Source organism: Ctenocephalides felis, unplaced genomic scaffold (assembly GCF_003426905.1).
Source record: "Ctenocephalides felis isolate EL2017-DRISC unplaced genomic scaffold, ASM342690v1 CF-g0.4_SCAFFOLD_01604, whole genome shotgun sequence".
NCBI classification, from domain to species: Eukaryota; Metazoa; Arthropoda; class Insecta; order Siphonaptera; family Pulicidae; genus Ctenocephalides; species Ctenocephalides felis.
Window position 1 is genome coordinate 14,673,400 of NW_020537758.1, and position 13,951 is coordinate 14,687,350.

The 13,951-nt window shown below is 28.4% G+C and overlaps 1 protein-coding gene across 2 annotated transcripts in view; it reads right to left on the reverse strand.

The window, feature by feature from the left end:
* LOC113374063 overlaps window positions 1-13,951 on the reverse strand; it is a 355,272-nt gene that overhangs the window by 283,970 nt on the left and 57,351 nt on the right. Inside the window, exon 2 of one of the 2 annotated variants that reach the window (XM_026614318.1) lies at window positions 4,554-4,613. The exons of the other annotated variant lie outside the window; for it this stretch is intronic. The gene's annotated coding sequence lies outside the window, so the exon portion shown is untranslated. The remainder of the gene's footprint in view (window positions 1-4,553; window positions 4,614-13,951) is intronic. 2 annotated transcript variants of the gene reach the window in all.

Genomic DNA, 13,951 nt, shown 5'->3' on the forward strand with positions numbered 1-13,951 from the left:
AAAATTAAAAGTTATTTGCAGAAAAGTAAAAAATGGTGTAAATCCATATAATACAAATTACCATAATACTGAAGTCCGCATTTCAACTATGGTTTATACAAAATTTTTATATTGAAGTGTATATAAAAGCTCTTGCTAGATTTTAGATAATTGCATCTAGTTTTTGTAAATGTAAAACAATTATAAAGTCCAAAACAATAATTCAAATTATTTTTTAAAAAAAATTATAAAAAAAATGTTCTAATTCTATATAATGCTAATTATCAAAATACTAAAGTCTGCATTTCAACTATCAATTATTCAAAATTTCAATATCCAAGTGTAATTAACTGTTTTTACTAGATTTAAGTAAATTTTATCTAGTTTTCGAAAAAGTAAAAAAATTATAACATCCGGAGTGAAAATCAAAAGTTTGTTGCAGAAAAGCAAAAAATGGTCTAAATGCATATAATGCTAATTATTAAAACAATAATGTCCGTAATTCAACTCCGAATTATTCAAAATTTCAATATCGAGGTGTGTTCTATAACTAAAAAACTAAAACTTCTATAGTTTTTACCAGATTTTAGTCAATTTTATCTAGTTTTCACAAATGTATATAAAACTAAGTGGCCAGAGCAATAATTCCAAGGTATTTAAAAATAATAAAAAAAATAATTTCTGTATGTACGTTCTGAGTATCGCTTTGATTTCATTGTTCTAAATACATAAATAATTTGAGTAACAATAGTTTTTTTAACTACTATCATTAACAAACTTGTCAACAGATTTCTAACCATAAATTTGATGCAGGTAATAAATTTATCAGTAGAAATAATCACACATTAGAATTGCATAAAATCGATTTTGTTTTATCACACGACATGATCGTGAAATGTTCTAAATTCGATAAAAAAACAGTATAGTAAAACATTGAATTGTATAAAACATAAATCCTAATTTGAATAATAATACCCAAATATTGATTGCATTACTTAATCTGATTTCACATGCCACATATTTGAGTTAATATACAGCAGTGATATTTTTTACTTTCATTATAAAATATAAAGCTTGTAATTTTATTTATATCGTAACCTGTACTAAGGATAAATTATTAGGTAATACGTTGAACAAACGAGTTTTTAAATATCAAATGAAGTTTATAAAGTTATAAAATACTATAACTTTGAAGACAGCAAACATAATTGCATCTGGGATCGATAATATATACCTACTTTATTAAATTATATGTTAAGATCTATTCAGGTACGTTATTATTTGCACCACATTTTCAAAAACATAAGTATTGAAAAAAAAGTTCAATATAATGCTAATAAAAACATCAGTTTTTTTTAAATAAATTATAAGTATATTATCTGATCAATATAAAGTTCTGCACTACTTCTTCACAGTTTTAATCCATGTCAACGATATCTCAGAAATTGCGAATCCTCTGTATGTATGTCAAATTATTCAGAGTACTCGGCAATACATGCTTATTGAATAATCCGCCAATATTATTTACGTATAATAAATCCATTAAGAAACGGTATTCGGAATTTCTCTTCTCGAAAGACATAGAATATTGGTGGAAGACAAGAAATTCAATCTCGTTATTCTGAATTCGAACACGATTCATATTCGATGTATAATAAAGATATCACAACTGAGTCTTGTAGTTTCACCGCTGCCACCAAATAATGGTGGCACGTGCACTAATTGGGCGCCAAAACCATTTTCTAGAAGATTATTAAATAGAGATCAAAATTTACTTGTATTGTTTTATTCAATTCAATTTCTTTGCCAACATTTGCAATATAATTGATTCCTATATTGGTTATAAAAATATTAGTGCAGTTGGTTATTAAAATATTATTATCAATTAATACAAATATATATCGACCACTTCGATCAGAAACAGGCAGACAGGCACTTTTCCTAAATTGTATTGCTATATTTGTCATTTTGCCAAAATATTATAGTTTTTCCACAATGAACTTTTAGTCCTTATGTTATTTCGTCCACGATCATTTTGACTGACATTCGGAAGGGTGGACAGACAAAGTATTTTTGACAAAAAAACTTCGATGGGTAGTTTGAAGGTATCGATCCCATACGAATGTTTGGAACTTTAAATTGTATCTTGTAAGAGAAATGAATTTGATATTTCAGAGATTTTACGTTATATATCATAATAAAAGTCAGATATAAGTATAATCAGTTACAATAATTTGAAGAAATTATTATAAGTATATAATTATCTAATAAGTGGCAAGATCAAAGTAATAAATTGCAAATGTTTGCCATAATTTTTAAAATTGAGCCGAGAAATTTCGAATAGATTTGTAACAATATCAAATCAGCAGCATTATTATCATATTTAAATTTATCAAAAAATATTTAGAATTTAATATACACATTGAATTACCTTAATCTAGACTTAACCCTCAGACGAAGCTTTTTTCATGCACTCTATGGAACACTATCCATGGAGTGCATGAAAGCTTCGTCTGAGGGTTAGTCTAGATTCAATGTAGAGGTAGTTTTTATCAAAGCTTCGTCCAAAGGTTAAGTTCCAAGACAATCTGGAGTTGAACTGTGAATACTTGAACTGACAAATGTAATCTAGTAATTCGGCTGCAACAAGGATACAAAAGTTATATCGAAACAAACAACGTTTGACGACAAAACGGACAGAGTCCGTTGTCTTCTATTTAGAAATTCCGCCAACGAAGCCCGAGGACGATCCATAACCGAGGGACATGCCGCACAGATAGCGGTTTCGATGATGATTTCTATTCGAAGACTAGTGAGGTGAATAATCGATAGATGATCGATATTATAAAAGAATTATAACACCACAAATGCGGAGTTGGGAGCCAGAGTGGGCCGTGCCAAATATAGCTAAACGCATTTAAATCGTGTCGAAAAATTTGGTATGTTTTAAATAGGTTTTTATGAAACGTGGAGCAATTTTAGAGCCAGATCAAATTTATTGCTACCATTTAATGACATATATAAATTTTATGTTTATTCTAGATTTGCAACATAATTTAGTGAGAAACATCGTATCCTCATCGTATCTCACGTTAGCCCGATTTGTAAAATATATGTAGATTAAGTTCCTGACAAGTGTCACTCAACATTTATTCCTAAACTGTCTTTTATTCCTACTACTACTATTTCCCTATAAAATCAGCTAGTTGTCTTATTGGAGTAATACTCAAAACCTAACTCATACATTGTTCATCAGCTGTTCTACTTCATCATCTAGAGCACTGTGATGAAAAACAGGACACCATATCATTATTATTATAGTAACTCTTTAGTAGATTATTACTTTAACATAATCATTTATATTCACAAATTCCATCTTCTATAATTATTAACATTACTAGCTCAGAAAGTGGTACATCATAAAATATAGAATTCAACGTTGATTGGCGTTAGATGTTTGGAGTTCATCTTTGGTGTTGTATATCCAGGAGTAAAGGAATAGATTCTAGGTATTTATCTATTACGATGTGCAGAGTGTTCGATACAAATGGTTTCGATATCTTAGTGACACCATATCAGCAATTTCTGTATTTAGCAAACGACCGCAAGCGCACAGAATTTACAGTGTTTCATTATTCACAATTCGCCCGCACTCGATCATCACAGATCGCGATTTGCAAGACGATACGTGTTAAGAGTCACGCATACACTTTTTGTTTCCTATTTTTTTTATTTTTTCTCAAATTTTTATAAATGTAAAATATTTACGAAAATAGAAATAATTTTATGTAGTAATATGAAAAAAAAATGTATTGAAAACGTTCGCCAATATAACAACAGTTGCAAAACTGTTTGAAAATATTTAAATTGTCCAGATTCAAGTAACGTATTTCAAATACAATAATTTTTACATAAAATTTATAGTGTTTGATAAAAATGAAGACAAAGAAGGAGCAACAGACAACTTTGGTTACGTTAACAAGTTCGTAAAAAAAATTTACTATTATTAATTGAAAATACTTAACTTGTTCACGTTCCAAATATAAGTTTTCTTTAAAAAAAGCTCATCGTGGTTCGATAAAAATGAGAAAAAAACAAGTACATAAATTTGGGTTTCTTGAATTATCAACAAGTCCCTAAAAACAAGGAAGTGATGCATATTTGCAACTTCATTAACGTTCTCAATTAGGATTAATCAATGTTCACATATAAAATGGGCTATTTCTAACTATTCTAAGAAGAATGATTAAAACCCACCAAGCAGTAGATGAACTCCAAGATTAGAAGTGATAAATTACAAACTGTTCCAATCCAATCCAAACAATAGAGGTATTAAATAAATACGTACTACTGAAGTCTCAAGGGATGAAAGCACATTTGGTAAAAAAATTTGTAATTTATTTCTTAACATAGAAAAGTTTTGCATCCTCAGAAAGGCAACTAATGACCGTATAAAAAACATATATCATCAATTATTATAAGTTTTGAAATATCACTAAAATCCAACTTAGCAATAGTAAGTCTAATTTAGTATAAGCCTAATATGGTTAAGTAATATAAGGTTGAATATTTACCCAATACTGTGTTCTCTGGGGCAATACTTCGAATTGGAGCTTTTTGAAGCGCATCTGAAACTATGAAATTCAAATTCAACATAGAAATTTAAAAATATTATATTTTTACATTCAACTACTATGATAATCATAAGAAAACTTGGTCAAGATTGAAATACCGATGATCGTGATAATTTATCCGAAATATGAGAAACTAAAAATCGAATTTATGGACAAAAATCTTAGTAAAAATGCTAGAGTTGTTAATTTAAAAAATCGGAATGATTCATTTTTGACCACAACCACCAAAGTTTCTACGAGGAAATAGGTAATTTGAAAAATCTTTCTCCAATCAAATTTTATTTAATATTTCTCACCTCTCCTATTTTTAACTTCCCGTAGGGTAAGTTATTGTAATGGGCCGAAAATCGGAATTGAAAATTTTTACATTTCTCGACGTTTTGAAGGTTTCTGAACGTTTTGGCATACCTCAGAAAAAATGGATGTGTGTGTGTGTGTGTGTGTGTGTGTGTGTGTGTGTGTGTGTGTATGTATGTATGGATACAAATTTTCGTCCACGTTTTCGGGCGTACGGATCAACCGATTTGAATGGTTTAAAAAACATTCGATTCCTATTAATAAGGAGAAGAGCTGATTAGTTTTTGGCAAAGACAGGTCGAGCAGTTACGGAGATAAGGAGCAAAGAGTGCAGAAAATAGAAATCGAGTTTTTGAGAGAACGGAGCATCCGATTTGAATGATCTAAAAAACATTCCATTAGTAATGATTTGGAGAAAGGGTTATTAGTTTTTCGCAAAGGCAGGCCCAGCCATTCGGAGATACAGAGCTAAATGTACAAAAAATGGCAGTTTTGGGAGAACTAAGCGTCCGATTCAATTGATTCAAAGAACTTTCTGCTTGTCTTAACAAAATAATTAATTTTGGAAAAAAAAAAATTGTACCATTTTTTTTTTTTTTTTTTTTTTTTTTTTTTTTAATTTTTTGTATATCGAAAATAATTCAGATTTTATTTTTAATTCTGACTATAGTTCTAATATACTTTAAACAAATAATTTCAATTCTGCAATTCAGTTTATATAATTATTATAAATATTAGACAATAATACAATATTTATAATAATCTATTTGAAAACATTCAATATTCCTCGAACGTTTCGTTACGGTACGGGAAGTTCCAGCAATTTGCCTTAAGGCACGATGCCACCCACCCCACTAGTTGTTTTTTCAAATACATTTATGAAAGTAATATTTTTGCTAATTCTAATTTAAAAGATGGAAGAATCAATAACTACAAAAGTCAGAGAACCAGGCTGTATAAAAAATAAAGAATTCAATAAACAAATTAGCACATGAGATGCCTAAAAAAAGGTCTTGATGGCACATTTTATCCAATATTTATGAAAGTAATATTTTGCTAGTTCTAATTTAAAAGTTGGAAGAATCAATAACCATAAATGTCGAAGAACCAGGCTGTAGAAAAAATAAAGAATCCAAAAAACAAATTAGGAAATTAAATGCCTAAAAAAAGGTCTTGATGGCACATTTTATCCAATATTTATGAAAGTAATATTTTGCTAGCTCTAATCTAAAAGTTGGAAGAATCTACGACCACAAAAAGTCGAAGAACAGGTTGTAAGAAAAATAAAAAATCAAATAAACAAATTAGTACATGATATGCATAAAAAAGGGTCTTGGCACATTTTATTCAATATTTCACTCTAAAAAAATGTTCATATTATTATGGTTTTAATTTTGGAAATTGTATTCATTAATTTTTGACCACCAAAGTCAAAGTTTATTTCTTCTACGGGCAGATTTGCAGGTAATTCTAAGGATCTCTCTTGAATGACCGAAGCAACACGTGAGATGTCAAGGCAAATTTTAGCCAATGTTTCTCCTATATTTGTAAATATTATTTTTCTCAAATATGGTAAAAGGTATAGTTATAATTCTTATAATTTCAGTTTAGAATTATAAGATTTCTAAACATTTATTTAGGGATGTTGGAATGATTTAGTCGCGACCACAAAAATTGAAGTGTTTATCCTCCTCGGAGTTGTAGGAAATGCGAAGAATCTCCCTCCAATAAACAAAGTAGTAGTAAACGTGAGATGTCGACAAAAAAAGTGTCCGGACACATTTGATTCAATATTTCTCTATGCAGTGCTCAATTCAAGAAGAACAACAGACGAATGCCATATACGAGTATGTCAGAGTTGTGTTTAGTGTAGGAATTGCATGCTTATGCCTAACGTTCGGATTCGATACGTGAGTGTTCGCATATATTGATTTGTATTTCCTGAGGCCGTCGATTGCCGTCGATTGCCTTTGCTTGCTTGTTGTCTCGATTTCATATCGGCTCGAGGACGGCCACTTTCGTAATAGCAGTTGTCGCTCATTTGCGAATTTTAACAAGGATGGCCTTTTTTGGACGAAAATTTTATTCGATATGACATATTGTATAGGAAAAAATTTTCGTGAAAGGAATAATTAATGTAAATGGCAGAAAAACATCTCATTTCTAAATACATAAATATACAAACTCAAATTCTATGTATCTAAAAATTCTTTGGGTTTGGAATTATCAATACGCACGGAAACCGATTCTTTAGTTCACAGTACTTTACTTAATTCTCTACCATTGTAATTAAATTTCTAAGTTATTTATAATAAAATTAAACATACGTTTCCTACACGGCACAAACGTTTCATTTTCATTATAATTATTTACGGGGGACGGGGTAAACTATTCTTCTGATTCAAGCGTTATTTATTAAATAAAGATTCATATTACGATGTAACCTTAAAATCTAATGACATTCCGATTTCCTGGTTGATGTCGGTACGCATACAACGACAGATCTCTATTCACTCGACACGACGTCTAATCACAATCGACCCGTATAGAAATGATTTCATTGAGATCGAATGACAAACAGTTGTCCCTTGCATTTGTACAGATTTACTCCCTTGGCGCGCCTAAAGAAGTTTTACTTTAAAAATCCTTCTAGTGCTATGCAGGGATCCATAAAAAATCATTCAGGATTTTACAGAATATAATAGATATATAAATCTAATTTGATCAAATAATAATAATAATTGTAATAAAATTTAAACTTAAAATTTTAACTTTATATAGAGTCTTGTAATTTATAGTAAATCTTATCTAATATTTACTATATTAGATGAAATATAAACTTTCTTGATTTACCAAAAGCAATAAACATCTATAATTATTCAAAGATTTAAATGCATGAATGCCTATTGACTTTGTATGATCGATTGCATTGGCTTAGGCGAAATTAGCAAGAATTTTCGCAAGAGATTGGTTTAATAAAAGGTCTCTTAATAAGAATAAATGTTCTTTATACTTTAATAAAAGTTGGCAATTGGCTAATTGGAAAAAATCAGATTTAGAAAAAAAAGAGGATATGAAAAGAAAATCAAGAATAAATTGAGGAAGATGGTGATGAAAATGATGATAAAATAAGAAGTAAAAAGAAAACCAAGATTAGAATTGGTCAGATATTACAAGAAAATAATTTTTGAAACGATAGCTCAATATATTTTTAAGAAATGTCATTCATAATTTATTTTTTTTTTTGTTTCTTAAGATTCAATTACAATCTGTTTTAAAAAATGCATAAAATATTTAGTAACTATGAATGACAATATGTTATGTTATGATTAAAATATAGTTAACCCATTGATATGTATGTTTGTGTTGATAAATAATTTAAAATGAGGCAATATTTGTATAATTGCAAAAGCACAAAATTTAATCAAATCCAACCCTTCCGGCAGTACATATACGCATGTATGATCTAAAAAATATAAAACGGTTAAAAATATTAATTTTCACATTTTCAAGATTAATATTACATAATTTTGAATAACTCCAACAACACAAAATGTTTTTTTGCAACGTATTTATTTTTTATTTATTTATTCATTTATTAACGTAAATATTTAGCACTGTATTTGCTATAAAATATCTCAACCTCAGTAATCACGACTTCGGTACATAATGTATATACTATATTATTTGTATAATTTCTGCGTTAGAGTTAAATTACTAATAAATTATTTCCAAGTTACACAATGTCCTTAATTAATATATTTGCAGTATCTGACAGTAACTACCTTATATTTTAGTTCATTAAATATGTTAAGAAATTGAAACGTGAAGTATTTACATGGACTTGTAATGCAGATTTTATTAACATAGAATTAATAGAATAAATATCAATCTATGGTTTACGTAATTTTATATATTTATATATTAGTTAAAAAGAATACAATTTGGAAAAAGAGATCATTATAGTAATTTCAGATCAACATGAAATAATGATTGTATTTTATATTTTTGAGAGCAATTGAAAAATATATGTAAAACTCGTTCTGATTTCTGATAACAAAAAATCCATATATTTTTTTAATAGAACTCTTTACTTATGAATCGTGATTCAATTCAATAATTTTTACAAGTTTAACAGGTGGATTTGTGGCAGGAATAGCTCAGTCAGTAACATGTCTGACTCAAACACCAGTGACATAAAATTTGAATTGTTGAGTTAAAATTAAAATAGAGTTTGAATAGTTAATTTAAAATTGCATAAAAATGCAAGTAAGAAGGAAACCAAAATTAAAATTGGAGAAAATCAGACTTAGAAGAAAATTTAAAGAACAAAAAAAAATTCATAGAAGATAGTATAGAGCATATTTGAAAGATGGTACAGAATATAAAAATGCAATGTTGTTGGTACCTATAAAAATGCAATGTTGGTATAAGTGGAGGCCAATAAATTAAAATTTTAAAAAGTCAGGTAGATTTGAAAGAAAGACAAAGTCCACCAGTTTCTTCAGCTAAAAATCGAATCCTTTATCCATTTATATGTTGAACAAGAATTTTCTTTTCTAAATTGCACCTCTGTATATAACATTACATACAGCCTGACATAGAGGCCAGGCTATGAGAAACGTCAAATATAAATAAATTGTGTTTTTTTTACATTCTTTATGGTAAAGCGAGATTCGCCGTGTTGAGCATGTTGCGACGGCCACTTAGGCATATGTATTTATTTAGAAATCAAACGGCTTTCGTACCGTAACAACTCTAAATATAACAAGTTTACTTTTATGTATATGAGAAGGGACAAGCTCAACATTTTGCTGCTTGAATCATATTATAAAATAAAACTTAATCATAGTGCACATGGAAATTAAATTTCGTATGTATCTCTGCAGGAGGAATGGACTTTATGTCAGGGTTCCTATGATGTACTACTTTCAATACATCTATAATAAATTTATTTTAAGTGCTAGAAAATTTTTTCGCTAACTTTATTTTATCAAGTACTGCATTACAAACATTTCAAAGCCGTGATATGTTTAGGTTTCATATTTTTTATTACCTTCTAGTAGGGTTTGTCGGTTTTCAAAACCGGTTTTAAAAACCGATTTTTTGTCGAAATTTATAGAATTCGAAAACCGGTTTTAAGCGAAAAAAGTCGGTTTTTACTGTATATGTGAAAAATGACAAATGTAACCAAATATAAAATATAGATGAAAGCGTTTTGATTTTTGAAATCATATCGATTCAAAAGCATTTCATATATTATCAGTCTGCAATGGTTCCCAGAAAGGTTTTGTATATATTAATTTAGATTTTTATACCAGTGCATATATTAATTTAAATCAGTGTGACTTCTTGAAGAAGTAACTTCCTCTACTCTAACTTAGAAAAAGAGTTCTAAACCCTAGAAGCCACAAAGAACCGAAAACTTAGAATTATTGTATCAGACTTCAAAAACAATTAAGCATAATTTGGTCGCAAGTATGAGAGTATTTTCTATTTCAGGAAATTTTGTGAGTAGACAAAGGACATCCAAGTAGCAATTCTATAGACGTTCTCAATTTTTCTGAATCATATTTTATTTAACAAAAAAACAATTAAAATGTTTAAAATTAATTAATTAAAATTGTTCGGAACAGACAATACCCGAGTTTAGCTTAATTGTTTCTAAAACTATAATTGGTATTTTTTTATTTTTTATTTTATTTTAATTTAATGATTTTTTTAATTTAAAAATGTATTATTTTTATTTATTCGAAAAATTTCCTTTCACTATCATAAAAATATTTTCATTCTTATATATGAAAATGATGCATGAATAACGAATAATTATTTTCAAAGTTATTTAATCAAGATAAACTATTATTTTTTAGTTCTACTAATTAAAATTAAAATAATTTTGTTTACTATCTATAAAATTGAACAATAAAAAATTCAGTCAAATACTGCTCTAAATACACTAAATTTGCGGATAAATTACAGAATATTCGAGCAAAAATTTATTTTTTATATAAAATTCAAAAACCGGTTAAAACCGGTTTTTTAGTAAAAATAAAATTCGAAAACCGGTTTTCTGAAATGTCGGTTTTTGTAAAATCCCTGCCTTCTAGTGTGATGGGATTAGGAATAATTTTACAAGCGCAACATATTGTTCTCTTAAATTAAATTTTTTCCCATTCATAATAAAAACAGCGTTCCAAAAGTTTCCTACTTTAATTGAAGTTCTTTATATATCTTAATCAATAATTATGACGTGAACACTTTTATGTCCTGCGTTTTTTTCTGTTTTACTCCGTCAAAATTTATAGTTTTCCGACATTAGAGCACAGTAAATTACAGTCTGTTCTAAAACTTTTATATTGGCGCTTTGTAAAAGTTTTCCAGCTTCTCTTAAAATGAATAATAAAATGGAATAATACCGAAGACATCAAAAAACTTACGTAGTTTCGCGAACTAAAACTGATACGGTCGTTTGAATGCCACGTCGATCATAGTTAGAGTTGTCGGTTCTGGACACCTTTTGGGAAGTGATTGCAAGAACATATCAAACAAGAAAAATCAAGTCAGTACAAAATGAAATGGTCGTAAAAACCAGGGACATAAATATTTTTTTTAGGAGTAAATTATCCGGAATTAGTGTACCGATACACTAGGTAATTTGATGTCAGGTTTCTTGCATTGCCTCACAGAATACTCAGATTGTCCTACAAAGTTACAGTAACTTTCTTAATTATTATTAAAATATTATTCAAAAATAGATATGGAATTTTATTGAGTTTCTGCTCAAGCTAGAAATAAAAGAGCATCCGGAACAAAATTTTTGTATTACTTAACGAAATGTGAAAAATTATCCGGAATCCATATATCGCCTATAGGAAAAATACATAAAAGCGCGTTGCATATAGTTTTATTTAAATTTTTACTTACCGAATATATATAAAATTTTATTTAGTATTAAATTTTATCTAGTTTGTATTAAACTAAGAATAAAAGAGCACTTAGAACAAAATTCTCAAATTATTCAAAAAAATTGTCCTGAATCCAAATATCGTCAATCACTAAAATACATAAAAGCGCTTTGCAATTAATTTTATTTAAAATTTTAATACTAGTCTCTAATAAAGTTTATATAAAATTATAATAAATTTTATCTAGTTTCTGCTAAGCCAAAAAATAAAGAGCATCCACAACAAAAATTTTTAAATTATTTCATAAAATATATAAACAACATCCGAAATATATGGATCGCCAATGGTGAAATTAAACATAATTTTATTTAAATTACATAATAAATAAACTTAATTAAAATTCAACCAGGAATGAATTATATCTTTAATGCATTCGATAAACTGTTGAAACTTGCAACTGAATATAACTTTTGATGCGAAACGCTCAATATACCTGCATTGTATAGAAGATTGCTCTACCTCAAAACTGAAGTACATAATAAACCTCCTGATATTCTATTCCTTACCATAAACTAAAAGATCGGCCATACGGATAATCCCGAATATTATTAAACATAAAACTTAGTATATTCTTAAGAGAATATTGGTAATAAAAGGATATTACAATATATTGCTCCAAAATATTAGTATTGCATTCAGAAGAAAATTGAATAAGTTGAAACAGTAAGAAGTAACTCAAGCATAAGAATGGGTAGACGTTGTTCGAGATATAAGTTATTCATATGAAGATTGTATAATGCACAACAGAGTCGAATTGTAAAAGAAACCTATATAAATTTTTTTTGGAACTGGCCATGGCCAATGATCAACCACTAGGTTGCCTTCTAGAAACACCAGATTGAACAATGTACTTCACAACAGTTCTAATGAATGTTCAAATATAAAAAAATATTATAAATGTAGCAAATCATAGCACCTATATTTAAATGAATCTTTGCAATAACCAATATTTTACCTTGCATTATTATTATTTCTATTGTAAACTGTAAATAATGTGTGTCCTCGTTCTCGAAATTTCCACAGATCACGTTCCAAACTAATTGTAAAGATATTCTCTTCTGATAAAGTATGAAAAATATTGAAAATTGGGCACGACTTAACCGTATCACCGATAAGAAACAAGAAAACCTTTCAATGGTTCTCTTTGCATCAGACACAAAGCCGTTAAATCCCTGAGACTCTCCGTACGTGACTTATCAAGAAGCCTTGAAAATATTTTGTCTCCGGCTTATCTGGTTCGATTTTGAATTCTTGCATTTTTTAAAATGTGTGAACTTCACATATTGACAGAAAACGTTTAACCGACTTCGGAACAAAACATGTAGGTGACTAGCAAACTGTATTCCAACTTTGTCTTGAGAAAATTATGGGTTTCCTCGGATCCGTCACTTCGAACTGGAGACATGGATAAAGTAAATTGACATGGGTTAGGAATCGATTTTCTTCTATATATTGAGAAAATACAAAATAAAGTCATGAATAACTTTTACTCCGTAAGCAAAAACGATTAATACTTTGCTCTATAATAAACGCTCTACGAGAGACATCTTAGAAAATCGCTTTTGATCAAATGCATTTTTAAAGTGTTCATGATATTTTCTTATATAAACCTCTAGAATTTGTGTAAATAAAGATATCAAATACAATTCAATTAAAATGATGATTTACAAAAATTTTCAACGATAAGCAACATGTTATGTAATATGTAGATGCCGTAATAATATAAACATGAAGTTCACAAAGAGGTCACATAAGAAAGTGCTTACTTTATAGAAAGAAAATAATTTGCATATGCAATATTTAGACGACGAAGAAGTGCCAAATGCAGCGTAGTTTTTAATGAATTTGAAAAATTTGTTAATCAACATCGCATATTAAATCAATAACATTTGATAATTGTACATAAACAACAATTTGAAAAGATAAGTTAATGATTGCGGAAATATTTCAATTATGATATATATATATATATATATATAAAATATTTTTGCACATTTTTTTTGATTTTTAAGAAATTTCTAAATACTATCTATTGTAGATAGAGGATGTTTGTGTCAAATCATCAATCTGCTCTGT